The sequence below is a fragment of the Eriocheir sinensis genome, chromosome 56 (assembly GCF_024679095.1).
Source record: "Eriocheir sinensis breed Jianghai 21 chromosome 56, ASM2467909v1, whole genome shotgun sequence".
Taxonomy (NCBI): Eukaryota; Metazoa; Arthropoda; class Malacostraca; order Decapoda; family Varunidae; genus Eriocheir; species Eriocheir sinensis.
The window spans coordinates 7,100,710-7,120,074 of NC_066564.1; the positions used below are offsets into that span (position 1 = coordinate 7,100,710).

General features: G+C 46.3%; 1 non-coding gene across 1 annotated transcript; it reads right to left on the bottom strand.

Annotated features, from left to right (window-relative positions):
* Nucleotides 1-9,463: 9,463 nt before the first annotated feature.
* Nucleotides 9,464-9,537, bottom strand: Trnav-uac (transfer RNA valine (anticodon UAC)). The gene has a single exon. It is a non-coding gene; the product is annotated as a tRNA-Val (tRNA).
* Between the last annotated feature and the right edge of the window lie 9,828 nt (nucleotides 9,538-19,365).

Here is a 19,365-nt window from a genome sequence, read left to right on the forward strand (position 1 = left end):
AATTCGGTTTTCGGGAGCCGCCCTAAGCTGATGCAATGAGGTGTATGGAGCCGCGTACTGAACACACACACACACACACACACACATACCACGTTATTTTCCTATGTAGCGTTCCAGTTTGAGCGCTGAAGCAAGTACTACACACACACACACACACACACACACACACACACACACACACACACACACACACACACACACACACACACACACACATACCACGTTATTTTCCTATGTAGCGTTCCAGTTTGAGCGCTGAAGCAAGTACTACACACACACTCACACACACACACACACACACACACACACACACACACACACACACACACACACACACAGGCTGCGATAAGGTGACTTTGGCTGGTATTGTCAAATGCTCCCACCCCTCCCACCAACTATTTCAAAAGGCCAAAAAGAAGGTTAATCGAGTTCTAATGAATGTTCTTTTGGGTTCACGGTACAGAAGAAGGCTCAGACTACCACCAGGGTCATAAAAGTACCCTTGGAAATGCCCTAAACTCCCACGAAAGACTAGTAAATTACGTGTTCTTGGGCGCGGAAATGTTTAAAAATATGACCCTTTGACGAATAAGCACAAGACCAGGTGCTCGTGACTAAGGCCTGAAGATCTGGAGAAGCGTCAGAAACACCCAATAAAGGACATCTCTCACTCTGGTGTATCGAAGTCTATTGCACCATGAAACGTGTCAGCGCTGAGAGTCATGCAGTATAGGTCACCGTGGCGTCGCAAGGGTTTCTGGTGGGCCGATGGGAAGGGCCATAATTTTAAACATTTTTGCGCCCAAACTCACACATTTAACAACCCTTTCATAAGAGTTTGAGGCATTTCCAGGAGTAGTTTTATGACCCTGGTGGTAGTCTGACCCTTCTTCTGTACCATGAACCTAAAAATACACTCATTATAACCCGACTGATCTCCGTTTTGACCTTTGAAAATTGTTGATGTGAGAGGCAGGGTCGTCTAAGAATACCAACCGAAGTCTATTGCACAATAAAACGTGTCAGCGCTGAGAGTCATGCAGCATAGGTCACAGAAGCGTCGCAATGGTTTCTGGTGGGCCGATGGTAAGGCTATCTCCCTAACCCTCAGCTGGTGGTGGTGGTCCTGGCAGTGCTGCGAAAGGAGACTCACCCGCCCACACACGTTAGACCAGGGAACGATGGATGGCCGGTAAAGATTAGTCGTTACTCCCGTGTGCCTCGCCCGGGCTGCAGCTTGACGGCTTGATCAAGAGGTTCCGGGCAGGCTAGGGCAGGGTTCTTCCTTTTACGGGTTGACCATAGATTACTCATGGTAAGAAGAGTGCACGTGAACACATGATATAACCTCCAAGCCGTTTCAAGACAACTTCGAAGAGGTTATTGGAGTGCGGAGGCAAATTCTAAGAGTGTACAAATAAATTCCTATAAAGTGCACAAATATATTCAGAGTCCAAAATTTCTAGGAGAGCACAGACAAATTTCAAGGTACACAAACAAATTCTAAGAGTGTACAAATACCAGCTTCACGTAAATCAAACTCTCTTTCCTGTAAATCTATAATTATCTCTATACCTGCCAGGCGTCAAAGGAAGGCGCAAAAAGGCCGGAAGTGCATTGTCCGGTTCCCAGAGCAAGGCCATCTATCGACGTAGCGAACCTCTGCTGCTGGGTAGGTTTTCCAGCAACAGGTCAACCCACAACCCTCAGGAGCTGGCACCGTGCATGGGGAGCCGGCGCGTTAATATTCCTTGATCGTTGATTTATTCTGGACACACCACCTGCCGCCGCCCACACACACACACACACACACACACACACACACACACACACACACACACACACACACATAAACACGTCCATCGTAGTCACCACCAACACAAAGGTGACCGCTGAGGATGTGCGGCGCCCTCCCTCCCAGCTTACCGACACTTTTTTTTTTTTGTGTGTGTGTGTGTGCCTGAACTGAATCTGTATTGCTGTGTTAAAAACTGCATTCGAATGACATCATATTGTAAAGGATGCCCGTTTTTTATTTTTATTTTTTTTACGTCTCCGCCTATTGCGCCGGTAGATTTGCTTTAGGGTCCTGGATGGTATTCGGCCCCAGCCCGTCATGGCGCAGGCAAGTGTTTATAGTGGCGCCATCTTCCAACTATTCTGTATTTCATGTGTTGTTTGTGCATTAACCCCTCTGCTGCGATTGACACGGATTTCGCCTTCATTGGTAACCTGCTAACATATACTCCCAGGTTTTTTCTCTGCCTCTGTGGTGGATAGTGGAGTGTTTCCCATTTGGTATTGGTATGCTGGATTTCCCCTTCCGAGGTTCATAATTTTACATTTTGTTCATTGAATTGTAGCAGCCACTATTTGTTTCATTCATGTAGCTTGGTGATGTCTGCTTGTAGGAAATCCGCAGTCAAGGAGTTAAACCAAGTCTTAATGTTCTATAGTAACGTTTTATGCGGTCAATGAACTAACTGTCCATAGAGGTAGCCAACTATTCCTTGTCCGACGGTACCTTCAATAGAGAGCCCCGTAACCATTCTACCACGAACACAACCACCCACTAAAACACGTGTCCAGCCTAAAACAGCTTCTCCATGTCTTCTAGATAAAAATATAAAAAAAGACAAGCAACAGAGAGGGTGAATTATGTACCGCTGCAGAGAATACAGCCAATTAATGACCAATAAACAATAAAATTACCTTGTAGTTATGTGAGCCTGTAATGGGGAATTGGATGTTTTAGCTGTTATTATTAAAGAGCGCTTTTCTTAATGATTTTTTTTTTTTTTTTTTTTTTTACAGCAAAGGAGACAGCACAAGGGCACAAAAAAGGAAACGATAAAAAAAAAGCCCGCTACTCGCTGCTCCTGAATGTGGCACCATGTTCTGAGATAATTGTCTGGATAAAATGATGCGTTCCTTTCAGTGTAAACAAGGAAGTAAAGTGTGTGTTGTTTTGTTGATTCTTACAACCAAGAGCCACCAGTGAACGGACCAACCGACGATAAAATGATGCGTTCCTTTCAGTGTGAAGAAGGAAGTAAAGTGTGTGTTGTTTTATTGATTCTTACAACCAAGAGCCACCAGTGAACGGACCAACCGACGATAAAATGATGCGTTCCTTTCAGTGTGAAGAAGGAAGTAAAGTGTTGTTTTATTGATTCTTACAACCAAGATCCACCAGTGAACGGACCAACCGACGATAAAATGATGCGTTCCTTTCAGTGTGAAGAAGGAAGTAAAGTGTGTGTTGTTTTATTGATTCTTACAACCAAGAGCCACCAGTGAACGGACCAACCGACGATAAAATGATGCGTTCCTTTCAGTGTGAAGAAGGAAGTAAAGTGTGTGTTGTTTTATTGATTCTTACAACCAAGAGCCACCAGTGAACGGACCAACCGACGATAAAATGATGCGTTCCTTTCCGTGTAAACAAGGAAGTAAAGTGTGTGTTGTTTTGTTGATTCTTACAACCAAGAGCCACCAGTGAACGGACCAACCGACGATAAAATGATGCGTTCCTTTCAGTGTGAAGAAGGAAGTAAAGTGTGTGTTGTTTTATTGATTCTTACAACCAAGAGCCGCCAGTGAACGGACCAACCGACGATAAAATGATGCGTTCCTTTCAGTGTGAAGAAGGAAGTAAAGTGTGTGTTGTTTTATTGATTCTTACAACCAAGAGCCGCCAGTGAACGGACCAACCGACGATAAAATGATGCGTTCCTTTCAGTGTGAAGAAGGAAGTAAAGTGTGTTGTTTTATTGATTCTTACAACCAAGAGCCACCAGTGAACGGACCAACCGACGATAAAATGATGCGTTCCTTTCAGTGTTAACAAGGAAGTAAAGTGTGTGTTGTTTTATTGATTCTTACAACCAAGAGCCGCCAGTGAACGGACCAACCGACGATAAAATGATGCGTTCCTTTCAGTGTGAAGAAGGAAGTAAAGTGTGTGTTGTTTTATTGATTCTTACAACCAAGAGCCACCAGTGAACGGACCAACCGACGGCCGCCCACTAGTAGCTTTCTTCTTCACTCAAGCTGATCGGGCGGCGAGGGCGGGGCCTGGGACGTGGCTCCGCTTTAGGAAGACTCATCGTGATCTCCGATTTTCGAGGGTGAGTTGTTATGGCGAACCGCTTCCTATTTCACAAGGAAGACACAAGTTGCTCTCCTTTGACGCGAATGTAGAGTTTTTGATGAGGCATTGTAGAGTGAATTCCGCTTAATTTTAACAGCGTTTTCTCACTAAGTCGAATAGGGTTGGTTTGCAAAAATGATAATAAAGCGTGTAGAGTTATGTGGAACCGCTTCCTATTTCACAAGAAGACACACAAGTTGCTCTCCTTTGACGCGAATGTGGAGTTTTTGATGAGGCATTGTAGAGTGAACTCCGCTTAATTTTAACAGCGTTTTCTCACAAAGTCGAATAAGGTTGGTTTGCAAAAATGATAATAAAGCGTGTAGAGTAAGAAACAGGAAGAAACTTTCCACATCGTTCTTCCCAAAACATTTATGATAGACTCGCATAATATAAAAGGTTACCAGTGCTGACTATTTTCTTTTCTTTTTCTCCATTCCTCCGTTTATCTTTGGTAACTAAAACGCTATAATTTTTTGACTCTGCCTACTGTGTTTTCTTCTATTACCAATCCTCTAAGGCTGACTGTATTAGACGCCGCTTCTTTGTGGACATGGCCTCTTCCTCTGGTCCGTCTCCCTGTTAACCTATGTTTGGTGTCTTTGACGTCCTTTTGTATCGCCTGTGTGTCCCCCTGTCCAGTGGTGGGCCAAGTTACCCAACAAGGTGAAGTCGACAGCGTACCCCAGCCACCTGCAGCCCCGCCACCCACCCCCACCGCCCACCAACACACATCCCGAGCCCAGAGGTGCGGCCACACGTGCCCGACACCCACTGGCAAGGAGACACGGGCGCACCGACAACCTCGCCGGCGGCTACGAAAGGGTGGATAGATGAGGGAGTCTGGCTGCCTCGATCCTTCCGGTGACTTCCCTGTAAAAGACTTTCTATTCGAGCTCATCCCTGTGCTGTCCAACTTCCTAATGCATTTTTGCCTCATCTATCACGTATGTGGAAGGGACAGCATCTTCCCGGCGGGCATTCTGTTGTTGCTGTTGTTATTTTATTGGTTTTGTTTTGTTACGCCCTTGGACTGTTTGTTTTACCACAGAAAGCAAAAAAGAGGATGGATGTCAACTGAAGAGATGGAAGGAAAGGATGAGAGCAGAGGAAGGAGGGAGAAGAGAGGTGGAGGACACCCGATATATAGAGACTAGAGGAGGGAGGGAGAAAAAGAGGTGGAGGGCAGCCGATGGAGACTAAAGAGAAGAGAAAAGGAATGGATGGCAGCGAGACCAGAGGAGGGAAGGAAGGAGAGGAGAGCTGGAAGGAACCGATAGAGATTAGAAAAGAGAAGGGAAGAGAAGTAGAAAGTCGGAAAGTTTCGTTTAGTCGGCGCAACATCTGTGGTCATTATGCCGGAGAGAGACAGGAGGGGGAAGGAATTATAGAAGGGAACAGACCCCAGGAGGCGGGACACAACCCCCGATTAATACCTGGTAACCATTCACTGCTGGGTGGACAGGGGCGTAGGGTATCGGAAAAGCCGCCCAAATTTTTCCACTCCGCCCGGGAATCGAACCCAGGCTCTTTCGATTGTGAGCCGAGTGTGCTAACCACCGAGGAGTAGAAAGCAACTGATGGAGACTAGGGGGACGGATAGGAGTGGAGGGCAGCCGTATGGAGCAGAGGAGGGAAGGAGAGGAGAGGTGGACGGCATTCTATAGTCAGATGCGACGGCCTTGTGTGAATGCTCCGCTGAGACAGGACGTGGGCGAGGGATTTATGCGAGTGGTGGTGGTGGTGGTTGGCAGGGGGGGGGTCAGCACGTAGGTAGGTAGGTAGGTAGGCAGGAAGGGCGGCGGCCAGGTATTAAGCCAACTTACAGGCTGGTTCCACCTCGGCCATGGTAACACAAGAGGAACGCGAATATATTCCAGAGAAATGAACACACACACACACACACACACACACACACACACACACACACACACACACACACACACACACACGTGGAGCTAGATGAGCTAACAAACAAATAAACACACACACACACACACACACACACACACACACACACACACACACACATATACAGAGAGAGAGAGAGAGAGAGAGAGAGAGAGAGAGAGAGAGAGAAATAACTCAGGAGGATCGAAGCCAGGGAGCGTCAGAGAGTAATGAGAGGTCTGCTTAAGCTGAAGGGAGAAGGAGAACGAGGAGGAGAAGGAAGACGAGGAGGAAGAGGAGGAGGAGGAGGAGGAGGGAAGAGGTGAGAAGACCAACTCAGTGACATCCCGACACACACACACACACACACTCCTGCTTGTGACTCACGCCTCTGATACGAGCTTACAAAATTGGAAATCATTGTGTTTTAGTAGATTATAAGGACTCAAGTGCTCTCTCTCTCTCTCTCTGCGGGGTTCTTTAAGGCTCATACATACCCAGGATCACCATAAACTGGACACTAACGCTAAACTTTCTCTATTTTTCATATTTTATCTCTCTCTCTCTCTCTCTCTCTCCTAGACCTTATAAAACCAATGCTAACAAGAATAATGATCGATCAAATAATATTCTCTTCTTTCCATGCAGACATTTATGTAACCGGCCACACTTTCATTCCTCCCACGCAGTCTGCTTTCCCCTTTCTCTCTCTCACACACACACACACACACACACACACACACACACACACACACACACACACACAGACAAGCTCACACACCCACGCGAGGTATAAGTCGGTCGTCGGGTACTCTATTCTCCCTCCGTCCGTCTCGACAGGGTAGAGAGAGAAGGGCGGAGGTGCCACTAAGGGAATAGAGGCACCAAGGAGCCGTTAGGAACCAGCAGGCAAGGAAGGGATGAAGGGAAGCAAGAGGGGCTGATAAAAGGAAGAAGCCAGCATGGATGGAAGTAGTGGCTGAGGAGAAGGTGAGATGCCTGTAAGAAGGGAACAAAGGGGAGGAGAGAAGGAGGAAGTCAGCAATAGGGAAGAAAGGGGCAGAGAGAAGGACATAAAAGGTAAGGAGAAAGGGATTTAAGGGAAGAATGAAGATATGCATGGATGGGTGGGACACTTTTTACTAACATCATCATCCATATATATATATATATATATATATATATATATATATATATATATATATATATATATATATATATATATATATATATATTTTTTTTTACGAAACTCACTTTTTTTATCTTATTCCCTCACACACACACACACACACACACACACACACACACACACACACACACACACACACTGCTCCGATAGCTCAGTCGGTTAAAGTGCTGCTCTGCCAGGCTTTGCTTGCGTGGCAGGTAGAGGTTCGAACCACGCTCAGGCCGGGATTTTTCCGCTGACAAGGAGTAGTTACTGTCCCCGTTGAGCAAAGGGGGTGGGATGAGTGGTGTGTGAGGTCATGGCAGTGCCCATAGATCGACTAATGAGCTTTGCTCTAATCGGGAGGGTACTTGCTGGTGATTGCGAGTTCAACTCGTGATCAAGCCGTGGTGACACACACACACACACACACACACACACACACACACACACACACACACACACACACACACACACACACACACACACACACACACACACCACCTCCTCATCACTCCTGCCACATGTGCAAGTCTAGACATACCGGAGTCTGCACAGCGGACACGATCCGCCTTCAGTCTGTAAACTTTCGGGTGGACGGGAAAGCACTTAAGACGAGGCGAGACTCCTGTAATCACCGCTTAGCCCTCCATGACGTCACACTTGCCTCCATCACACAGTGCTTGGGTGATTTATTATGATGCTAGAAAATAGAATTAGCGATGAAACAAAGAGGACCCCTATAAGGACTGAACAGTAAACTCCTGAATACAAATAAAATAATAAATTCCCAAGAAAGCGTATCGCCCGCCATAAGGGAGTTTACATAAGCCTGTATTCAGTCACTTTTTAATCATTTATTCGCCGTCATTGTCAAATTTTACCGGAATATTCTTGAAATGATAATAAATTTGAGTTATTTACCGGAGGTGGTCTTGGGTGTATATGTCATTCCATTTTTGAGATATTTTGCTCCTGGACAGACGAAGAAACAGACGGGCGGTGGACGACGAATACTTAACCGCCCTCCTTGATGTATTAAAAAAAGTGACGGTGATAACAGGGAATGGGAGAATGGGATAAAAAGGATTACAAGGAGAGAGAGAGAGAGAGAGAGAGAGAGAGAGAGAGAGAGAGAGAGAGAGAGAGCAGTACTATTTCCCACACTCCCACGCATACTCCCCCTGACAACTCTTCCCATCACAGCGCTGAAACAAAACCCTCGCTATTTTTTCTTGCAATAAAGAGTTGTAATCCGGAGCCTCTTAGGATGCCGCACACACACACACACACACACACACACACACACACACACACACACATCTATCTATCTATCTATTTGTGAGCGTGTGTGTGTGTGTGTGTGTGTGTGTGTGTGTGTGTGAGGAAGGAAAGTGGGACAAGACTCTGAGGACGCTACAATGGACCTCCCTGTTCTCTCTCTCTCTCTCTCTCTCTCTCTCTCTCTCTCTCTCTCTCTCTCTCTCTCTCTCTCTCTCTCACACACACACACACACACTAATTAAAAAGTAAAATTTCTTAATTGCGCTATCAGCTTCAATTATAAAATAGGAGGAGGAGGAGGAGGAGGAGGGGAGAGATAAGGAGGAGGAGGAGGGAGAGGAGGGAAAAAATGACGATGATGAGAAGGAGGAGGAAGAGGATGAAAAAGAAGAATAAGGAAAAAATAGGAGGGGAAGAATGGGTAATAAATAGTATGAGGAGGAGGAGGAAGAGAAGGAGGAGGAGGAAGAAGAGAAGGAGAAAAAGGAGGAGGAGGAATAAGTTAAAAAAAAATGAGGAGGAAGAAGAGGAGAATAGGAAGAAGAAGGAGGAGGAGGGGAGGAGGAAGAGGAGGAGGAGGAGGAAAAGGAGGAGAAAAAGGAGGAAGAGGAATAACTAAAAAAAATGAGAAGGAAGAAGAGGAGAATAGGAAGAAGGAGGAGGAGGAGGAGGAGCAATGGAAACAGAAAGACAAGGAGGCCGACGAGGAGGAGGAGGAGGAGGAGAAGGAGGGAGCTAAAGGCAGGAGATATCATGCGTTGAAGTATATGGAAAGTTTGGAAAGTTTCGTTTAGTCGGCGCAACATCTGTGGTCATATGCCGGAGAGAGAGAGAGAGAAGGGGAAGGAATTATAGGAGAAGGGAACAGATCCCAGGAGACGGGACATAACCCCCGATTAATACCTGGTACCCATATCACTGCTGGATGGACAGGAGCGTAGGGTATCGGAAAAGCCGCCCAAATTTTTCCACTCCGCCCGGGAATCGAACCCGGGCTCTCTCGGTTGTAAGCTGAGTGTGCTAACCACTGCACCACGAAGCCCCCGTGAAATATATGGAGACTCAGACTAAAGTAACAGCGCAGGAACTGTAAAACTAAGGTCAGAGAGAAACAACAATGAAGCATGATGGAATATACTGTTGTAAGTAAGTAAAAATCTATGTTCTGCAGTGGACTAATGATGATGGTGGTGGTGGTGGTGGTGGTGGTTGTGGTGCTTCCGTCTGAAGGAAAAGAAAGCGGAAATAGGAAGCCAAACAGTTGCAGAGGAAGGAAAATTTGTAGCGAAGGACCCTTGGGAGCCCTATCAGTTTGGGCGGTCATCTGACACTCCACTTGCGAGGGCGTGGAGTGGCCGGCGTGGGAGGTGGCAGGGAACGGCGTGCTGCACTGTGCCTCTAACTGTCTCTCCTCCGCCTCCTATTCGGTTCTTTTTCTTCCTCTTCCTCCTTCGCCTCCACATCATTACCACTCTTCTATTTAAATTCATCTTATTATTCTGTGCTTTTATATTTCTTTTTTTTTTTTGCTTGTTCTTCCTTTGCATCTTCTCTTTCTTTCTCTTCTTCTTTTTCTTCCTCTTCCTCTCCTATACAAATTCATCTTATTATTCTGTGTCTTTATATTTATTTTGTTCGCTTGTTCTTCCTTTGCATCTTCTCTTTCTTTCTCTTCTCATTTTTCTTTCCTTTATCATATCTCTCTCCTCCTCCTCCTCTTTCTCCTCCTCTTCCTCCTATTCATTAAGACTCATTCTATCATATTATAAACTTCTCTCCTTCCACACATTCCTCCTCCTCCTCCTCCTCCTCCTCCTTTTGCTCCGCTTCTTCTTTCAGACCGTAGAATGTAGCTAAAGTATTAAGTAGAAGCTATGGCCCACAACGAGGTGAGTACAAGTGATACAATAGGTGATGGTTTACGCGAGTGACCACCGGTTTCGCTGCATCTCTTTCTTGCCCTCCCAGAAGACAATATATACGGACCCAAGAACCCTCCATGATCACACCCAGTCATACTCCTAAAGACGCACACCCACCCATGCAAGTCTCCTCTCTGGTAACTCTGAACTTGTTAAAAAAATACCTCCTCGACCTTAGAAAATCAGAAGCTACATCCAGGAATCCATAATGTTGCCATAGAAAGCTTCAGTTTGACTCAGTGCTTGTCAAACTTACCCCAAGACTTGAGACTCTGAACTTGTTAAAATATACCTCCTCGACCTTAGAAAATCAGTAGCAACATCCAGGAATCCATAAAGTTGCCATAGAAAGCTTCAGTTTGACTCAGTGCTTGTCAAACTTACCCCAAGACTTGAGAAAGATGCCCAAGGACTTGTTCAAAATAAAGGCTTGTCGAGGTTATCCCCGGACGTGTCAAAAATCCCCCAGAATATGTCGACAATACCCCAAAGACTTTCAGGCCATGATAGAGATACCCTCAGGATTTGTCGAAAAGTGCCCCAGATTTTGTTGGTAATATTCACTTGTCGGAAAATACCCTGGAAAACAAACAAAATGACCCAGGGACACATCTTCAAGTACCTCAGAACTTTAAAAAAAAATACCTCAGGACGTAAAAATATATACCCCAGGAAGTGTTGAGATGCCCCAGGACATGTTAAAATAGGACGCCAGAACTTGTTGAAATATCCCAGGACTTGCAATAAAAAATATCCCATGCCTTGTCTACATTACCCTAGAATCTGAAAAAAACAGCAGCAACTACCTCCGAACATTCTACACAACTTTTCAGCACTCATCGTTTCTATCTAAAGACTAGTCGAAAACACTCCACTTCCCGATGAGAATGTTCAGGGTAGGACAGACTACGCGCAGCATGGGTCATTTGGGTCATGTTGTGCGGGTTCCTCTTTCTTGGCGCCGGGCAGTCGATGCGAACCAATCCCAGAAGAAAGACACTCTTCACGCGCCGGCATTTTACGGGCTTCCTCCCCAATTACTGTTGCATTCCATCGCACGCTGCCTATTAACTTAGACTATCCTGCTGGGTTCGCTCCTTACTGAGGGACCTTGGAGACTAGCTGTGCCCCGCTGCCCCCGCCCTCGTTATAGTGTCAGTCCAATCAACACTTTAGGAAATGAGAGAGAGAGAGAGAGAGAGAGAGAGAGAGAGAGAGAGAGAGAGAGAGAGAGAGAGAGAGAGAGAGAGAGAGAGAGAGAGAGAGAGAGAGAGAGAGAGAGAGAGAGAGAGAGAGAGAGAGAGAGAGAGAGAGAGAGAGAGAGAGAGAGAGAGAGAGAGAGAGAGAGAGAGAGAGAGAGAGAGAGAGAGAGAGAGAGAGAGGGACAGATAAAGCACACACACACACACACACACACACACACACACACATGCACACATATTGCGACACACTGCATGTTGAAGTTAATAAGCGTGAGTTTTCCTTGTTGATCTCTCATTCCACCACCACCACCACCACCACCATCACCACCACCACCACCCCGACCACTGCCACCACCACCATCACCACCACCACCATCACCATCACCACCACCACCACAACCACCACCAACAACAACACCATCGTCCTCTCGTATTTCATCCCCATTACCACAAGCATCACCACAGTCACTACAAACACAATCTCCACCACCACCACCACCACCACCACCTGCGCCACACCCACACCTCTTGAGTGACGGTAATTCACCCACTTGTGGTTCTGACGAAGCTGGAAACACACACACACACACACACACACACACACACACACACACACACACACACTCTCTCTCTCTCTCGTTAAGCTGGACTGACAAATGTTGAGATGTAAAATACTAAGAGATGTAAAAAATGTTAAGAGATGCAAAAAAACATTGAGATGTAAAAAAAATCAAAGATGCAAAAAAAAAATGTTGAGATGTAAAAAAATTAAGAGATGTAAAAAAATGTTGAGAGGGAAAAAAAGTTGAGATGTAAAGAAAATGTTAAGAATTGCTGAGCTCAGACAATGATAGAATTTAAGTAAGGCAGAAGTTACATTTAATTCACGACTCACAGCAAACTAAAGGTCATATTATTCTTAACGTTACGGCGCCCAGCACACATGTCTGACAAGGCCTCCGTTGGTGCTTTGGGCATTTCCAAGGGTAGGCTTGTGACATTGATGATAGCTTGACCCTTTTTCTGTACCACGAACCTAAGGAAACACTCATGCGAACGCGACTGATCTCCTTCTCAACCTTTGGAAATAGTTGATGCGAAAAGTGGAAACGTCTGAAAATAGCAAAATAAGAGATGGACGCACTGGGCATTTCCAAGGGTAGGCTTATGACACTGGTGATAGCATGACCCTTTTTCTGTACCACGAACCTAAGGAAACACTCAACCATCTCAACCTTTGGAAATAGTTGATGCGAAAGGCGGAAACGTCTGAAAATAGCGAAACAGAGACAGACGCGCCCGGGAGCCTTCAAGGAGAGTGGAGGTCCATTAAGTAATTTTGAGATGGTACTTACTCTGCCTGGTAACACCCAGCCTCGCCTCTACGCCAGAAACATCACACACTTACGTACCTGCGGAAGGGAAAGACGAAAGGTTAGATAGATTGTACTAACAGCAACGGTGATTGTGAAAAAATAATACTAATGATGATGATGATGATGATGATAATAATAATAATAATAATAATGATAATAATGGTAATGACAAAAAATAATTCTCTCTCTCTCTCTCTCTCTCTCTCTCTCTCTCTCTCTCAGCCTCCTCTTGTTTTTGCTCCTTACCACCACTTGGACACTTTCAAGAGGCGGAGTATCAAGTCACCCCAAAGTTCTGCGTAACTGAGTTTATTACAGTTTCTCCTTCAAAGACGCAGGGAATTGTTGGCATGTTTTCAGCAGCTCGTATGGCAGTAGTAGTAATAGTGGCAGTAGTAGTAGTAGTAGATGTGGTGGTAGTAGTAATAGTGGTAGTAGTAGTTGTAGCAATAGTAGTGGCTGCAAGAAAGATAACATGGGAAAGAAAGAGTGGAAGAGGCAGCGCTGTGACGAGCCTTCATGCTGTCCTGTCCCTGAAGGCAGACCACATCCTCACCAGCTCGCCGGTGCCCTGCCCTGCTGCACCCAGTAACCACCCTCCGAGCCGTGCCTCACTTACATCACCAAGCCACGTTCCATCCTGCGCAAACATTCATTCTCACTCCCGCTGTCTCTTGTCCATCATGACGTGTCCACTCCCTCCATCTCCTCCTCCTCCTTCATTTCTCCTCAATAGATGCGATTTTTCTCCTAATCGATTTTCTCCGTTATAAAAATATACTTCCGGCAGAAACATTGAAGGCAATATCGAATAGTGCATTTTAGATTGGCAGTGACATTTGGATCATTGCGGCAGGAGTGAACTGAACGTCCCTGTAACATTTACAACTATCGTTTTATTCCGTTATGAATGTCATTGTAGTGCCTGACGAATCGATGAAATCATGACATTAAGTAGCCAACAGGCGTTATGTTGCCTGTGTTCTTTCTTCACCCTCCCCCTCGTGGCCACAAGCCTCAGCCCAAAGTGGACGCCACGCCCCAACACAGCGCCACGAGCGTTAACAAGCAGCCCCATTGTATCCTTGCCGCCTCGCCAAGCCGCAATACACTGTATGTCTGTCTGTAGCGGAAGGGGGGTGGGGAGCCTCAGGGGAGGGAGCAGCGCAAGTCGTGGGCTTCAATAGACACGAGCTGGGGCACGTGACTGGCCGCGTGGGCAAGGGCTCTTAGTCAACATCAAAAAGGACGAGATAGCCGCCAGGCCGAGGGTCAATGGTTTAATAACACACAAACAGCCCGGCGCGTGGACCACTGAGGGATCTGACACTCAATGTAGAAGAAGAATTTTAGTAGTAATAATTTGATAGTTAGAAGTAGTAGTAGTAGTAGTAGTAGTAGTAGTAGTAGTAGTAGTAGTAGTAGTAGTGAAAATAACAATAATAATAATAATAATAATAATAATAATAATAATAATAATAATAATAATAATAATAATAATAATAATAATAATGAATAAAACACTATTATTAACTATATTATTAATTACATTATCATTTTCATTACCATTATTCCATATGTTTTCTACTATTACACAATTATACAATGCTATCGTTGGAACACCACCACCAACAACAAGAATAAACACAACCACTACTACTACTAATACCACTACTACCATTATCAGTACTACCACCACCAGCACACCACCACCCTTACTACTACTACTACTACTACTACTACTACTACTACTACTACTACTACTACGATTATTATAAACATGAGGTCATCCATAAACATTCTGCATTATCATTTTCCTTTTTTACTAATGGACTCGGTTAGAACTGAATGCCATCCTTGTGTGTGTGTGTGTGTGTGTGTGTGTGTAAGAGATACTTTATTGTCAACATCTGGAAAGGGAAAGATAACGGGAAAGAGGGAGGGGAGGAGGAAGGCGCCAGGGAGAGAAGGAAGAAGAAAGGGAGGAAGGGAGGAAGAGTTAGAAGGACAAGGAAAGGAAGGCTGGGTGAGAGATGCAGGATGGAGGGGAAGACAGGAAGACGGAATGGATGGAGGATGGATGAAGGAGGAGAAAAGAAGGAGGGAAGGAAGGGAGGGAAGGATGGAAGGGAGGGAGGGAAGGAGGAAGGAAGGAAGGAAGGAAGGGAGGGGGAGGAGGAAACGGTGAAGGAAAGGACACGAATCGAAAGGAAAAATAAATTAAGAGAAGAAAAGGAAGGGAAGAGAGGGAGGGAGGGAAGGAAGGAAGGAAGGAAGGGAGGGGGAGGAGAAGAAGTGGAGGGGAAGGAGGAAAGGGTGAAGGAAAGGACACGAAACGAAAGGAATAAAAATAAAGAAGAAACTGAAGGGAAGGGAGGAAAAAAGGGGAAGGGAGAGAACGAAGGAAAGAAAGAAGAGAGAGGAAAATGAGAAACGAGGCGGGAGGGAAAAGAATGTACGTGACGAAGATGAAGGAAGGAAAATAATGGAGAAAAGGAGGGGAAAGGAGGGGAGAGGAGTTAAGTTTGGGGAGAAGGGGAAGGGGGAAGTGGAAGGGGGAGGTGGAAAGGGGAGAGAAGACCATGAACTATAAGACTTGGGTGGAGTCAGAGAGCAGCGGGTCGTTAAATGTACTATGGGAGGGGGGGGGGTGGTGATGGTGGTGGTGGGAGGGGGGGGGGTGCTGGTTGTGGTGGTGGTTGAGGTTGGGGTGGTGGTTGTGGTGGTGGTTGAGGTTGGGGTGGTGGTTGTGGTGGTGGTTGAGGTTGGGGTGCTGGTTGTGGTGGTGGTTGAGGTGGTGGTGGTGGTGGTGGCGGGGGTGGTGAAAGGTTTAGGATGGGCGGTGGTCCTTGACTGTATATATGAGAGAGAGAGAGAGAGAGAGAGAGAGAGAGAGAGAGAGAGAGAGAGAGAGAGAGAGAGAGAGAGAGAGAGAGAGAGAGAGAGAGAGAGAGAGAGAGAATAGTAATAAGAAGACCAGCTACTACTATTTCCACTATTACTACTACTGAAACTGTATACTTAGCACAGTTCGTAAATAAAATCTCGTTCTCTTTATATGTCACACACACACACACACACACACACACACACACACACACACACGGCCCCTTATCCTCCGATGCAGCCAGGGTTAGTTTGTTGACCTCACCCCGTTCACTATTCTCGTGGCTTTAAAGATCTCATTATTCTAAAGCTCCGGCCTGAACTGTAAATAAACGTTTCGTGCAATATAACGATAATATTGCTAAGAAAGAGCGAGCGCAATGTCTGTGAGGAAAAGGAAAGGCAACCTCGATGACTGTTTTCCGTATTCTCAAAAATACGGCTTCCGTAGAGGTTGTGGTTATTTCCATGGGTAATTTTGTGAGCCTATTGTTAATTTGACGAGACTTCTGCACTATGACGCGAAAAACACACACATGATAACCCGACTTGCCTTCTTTGTGGTGTTTGGAAAAAAATGCTGTAAGAGCAAGCATCTGAGAATACGGGTCATATATGTGTCATGTAGCCGCCCGACATCCCCTACCGACATGCCGAGGTGCCCAGGAAGCCCCAGGCCGCCCTCCCTGCTGCTGGCGTTAGATTGGTCCAGTGACAGAGCATTGATAAATGCCTCGAAGCCCGGGCAAGCACGCTGGGCGCCACCCTCCATAAGTTGTGCAAATGCTCCAGAAGCACTCCAAGCTGTGCCGTTCTCAACCCGCTCTTTATTTCGCTGAACCCGGCCATCACGTCATCATGTCAAGCCCGGTAACTTGAGTGACTTTTCGACACCCTTCCACGACCACCGGATCATCCGATGCCACATGACCCCGCCTTGACCTATGAACTAGCGCACCCCCAGCCACCAAGAGATGCTGCCCCGCCTTGACCTCGCCGACACGCTGTACTACCCCTAGAAACCCCATCATCTCAAGGAGCCCCTTACAGATGAATGAAGGCTAAATAAACCACTTACCAACAGTATCATCAACATATTCACCTCACATCAGCACACTCGTGTTTCCTCTCTCTTCCTTTCACTTGTCGAAAAACTTCCAAACATCATTATTAATAATTAATTATTAAAACTATTATTATTATTATCATTGTTATCATTAAAATTGTTACACACAAAAAGAAGAACACTTGCTCTACGCCCTCTTTCACACCTCCCAGTCTCCACACACAGCCATGCCAGCTTCGTGATAAAATGGATAAAGAACTTGTATACCACCCGATGGGCTAACGTTCATGCCTTGCTCAGGCCGAAAGTTTTTCGCTGAAAGAAGCGATTACTGCCCCCCTTTGTGGGGTCGGGGATATGTGGTCTGTCAGATCCCAGCCGTATCCATGGATTGTTTCATTGAGCTCAAGGAAGCTCATTCAGGGAGAGTACTGGCTGGCGATCAGGAATTCAACATGTGATCAGACCGTGGGGAATTACACACACACACACACACACACACACACACACTTCACCACACCCCCATGGGTTCCAAGCGCCTCGCCTCCTGCCCCAGCTATACACATGCAGCTCGAGTACGCCCACACGCCTTAGCAGCATCCATATTGGGGCGGCGAGGACTTGTAGAATGGTGTGTCACTGACCTGGTCCCGACCCCGCCTACGTTCATCCAACCTCACACGCTGTCCCATAAGACCCTGCCCCGCCCCGCCCCGCCCCATCTGCTCCCCGCCCTGCTAATGGTGTTTCTCGTCCGTGGCAGAAAGAGTGACGGCTGTGATGGGCTGGCGGCTGAGTAAACAACGTTGCTGGTATATACACACCCCACGCACCGCCACCATAAGCTAGCCGGGCGTGCGATCAGTGCTTTTTGTAAGTCTGTCTGTCTGTCTATCTGCAGGTCAAACCATGGGGTCAAACCGCCTGCCTTCCCTTCCCTGTTAGGACTTACTTTCACTACAGCTTTTTTTTCTTGTCTGTCTCTTAGTGTGTGTCTCTGTGTCTGTCTGTCACGATGAATGTGTGCGTACCTGTCGGTCTCCCTGTCCGCCCGTTTCTCTGACTATCTGACATCCATCGCGCTCTCATTCCTGCTCTCTTGGAACTTGTTATCACTACTGTCTGTCTGTCTGTCTGTCTGTCTACATATACGAACATGTGTGTGTGTGTGTGTGTGTGTCCCTCCCTGCCCAACTTCATTTTTATTGTCAGTCTGTCTTTTCCCTGTCTGTTCATTTTTAGTCTGTCTGTCTTTTCCCTGTCAGAACCCTAAATTCCCTGCTGTCTGTTGCCTTTCCCTGACATCCTGAGCTACCGATATGGGGTGGGGTGCATATCTCTCAGTTTGTCCCTGTCTGTCTGTCCCTCCCCTCTCATGTCTATCTGTCTGTCTATCTGTCTGTCTTTCTGTCTGTCTCCGTCCTCCATATTGCTATTGGTTTTCACGTCTTCCTGCCTTCCTGTTTTAATGTGTCTGCCTGTCAGTCTGTATGTCTCCTCTCTGGCAGTCTTCCTTTCACTAACGCTTGTCTGTCTGTCTGTCTGTGTTTTTCCATCTGTCTGTACCCTATGCAACAAAACTAACTTTCACTGGTATGTGTGTGTGTGTGTGTGTGTGTGTGTGTGTGTGTGTGTGTGTGTGTGTGTGTGTGTGTGTGTGTGTGTGTGTGTGTGTGTGTGTGTTTTTAGTGACGTCTTCACCACTATTTATTTCCTTGTGTGTGTGTGTGTGTGTGTGTGTGTGTGTGTGTGTGTTTCTGTGCCTTTATGTCTGTCTTTGTGTTCTTATTCAGGATCCTGTTTTCGCTAGCTGTTGTCTCCGCCTGTCTGCTCTTCGCCTCTCCGTGTCTGGCCTCGCTTTCGCTGGTGTATCCGCCATTCTGGGACTGTCTGCTGGCCTCTAATTTACACTCCATTCTTTGTTATCTTTCTCTGTTTCTTTATAGCTCGTCCTCTCACTGCCTGATATATCTTGAAGTTCTCTTTTAGTCTCCTCCACAAGCAAGCCCGTTCCCTTTTCCAGCCCTGGCTGACACAATTATTAGCTGATGCTGGGAAAGGGCAGACGTGGGCGGGGCTTGTTTCCGACGTGAATGTGAACTTAGTAGAGGATACCGAGAGACACAAAACGCCGCTGCTCTGACCTCCCCATTACCTCCCATGAACTTCCCTATGTAAAGCATTTAACATCACCGTGCAATGTAAAAAAGACTAACTGAAGGGGAAAGCATAATAAAGGGGGGGGGGGTGTAACAGTTGCTCAAACTACACACATAATAGACTATAGGGAACACTCATTTGTTTAACATCGACGCGTGCTGGAGGCTGGGAAAAAAAGTAAATAGTATCGGTGGTGTTTGCGGTGCCGAGAGGTTAATTTTCGACGGGAAGGTGAAAAATGTAGAGGATGGTATGAAC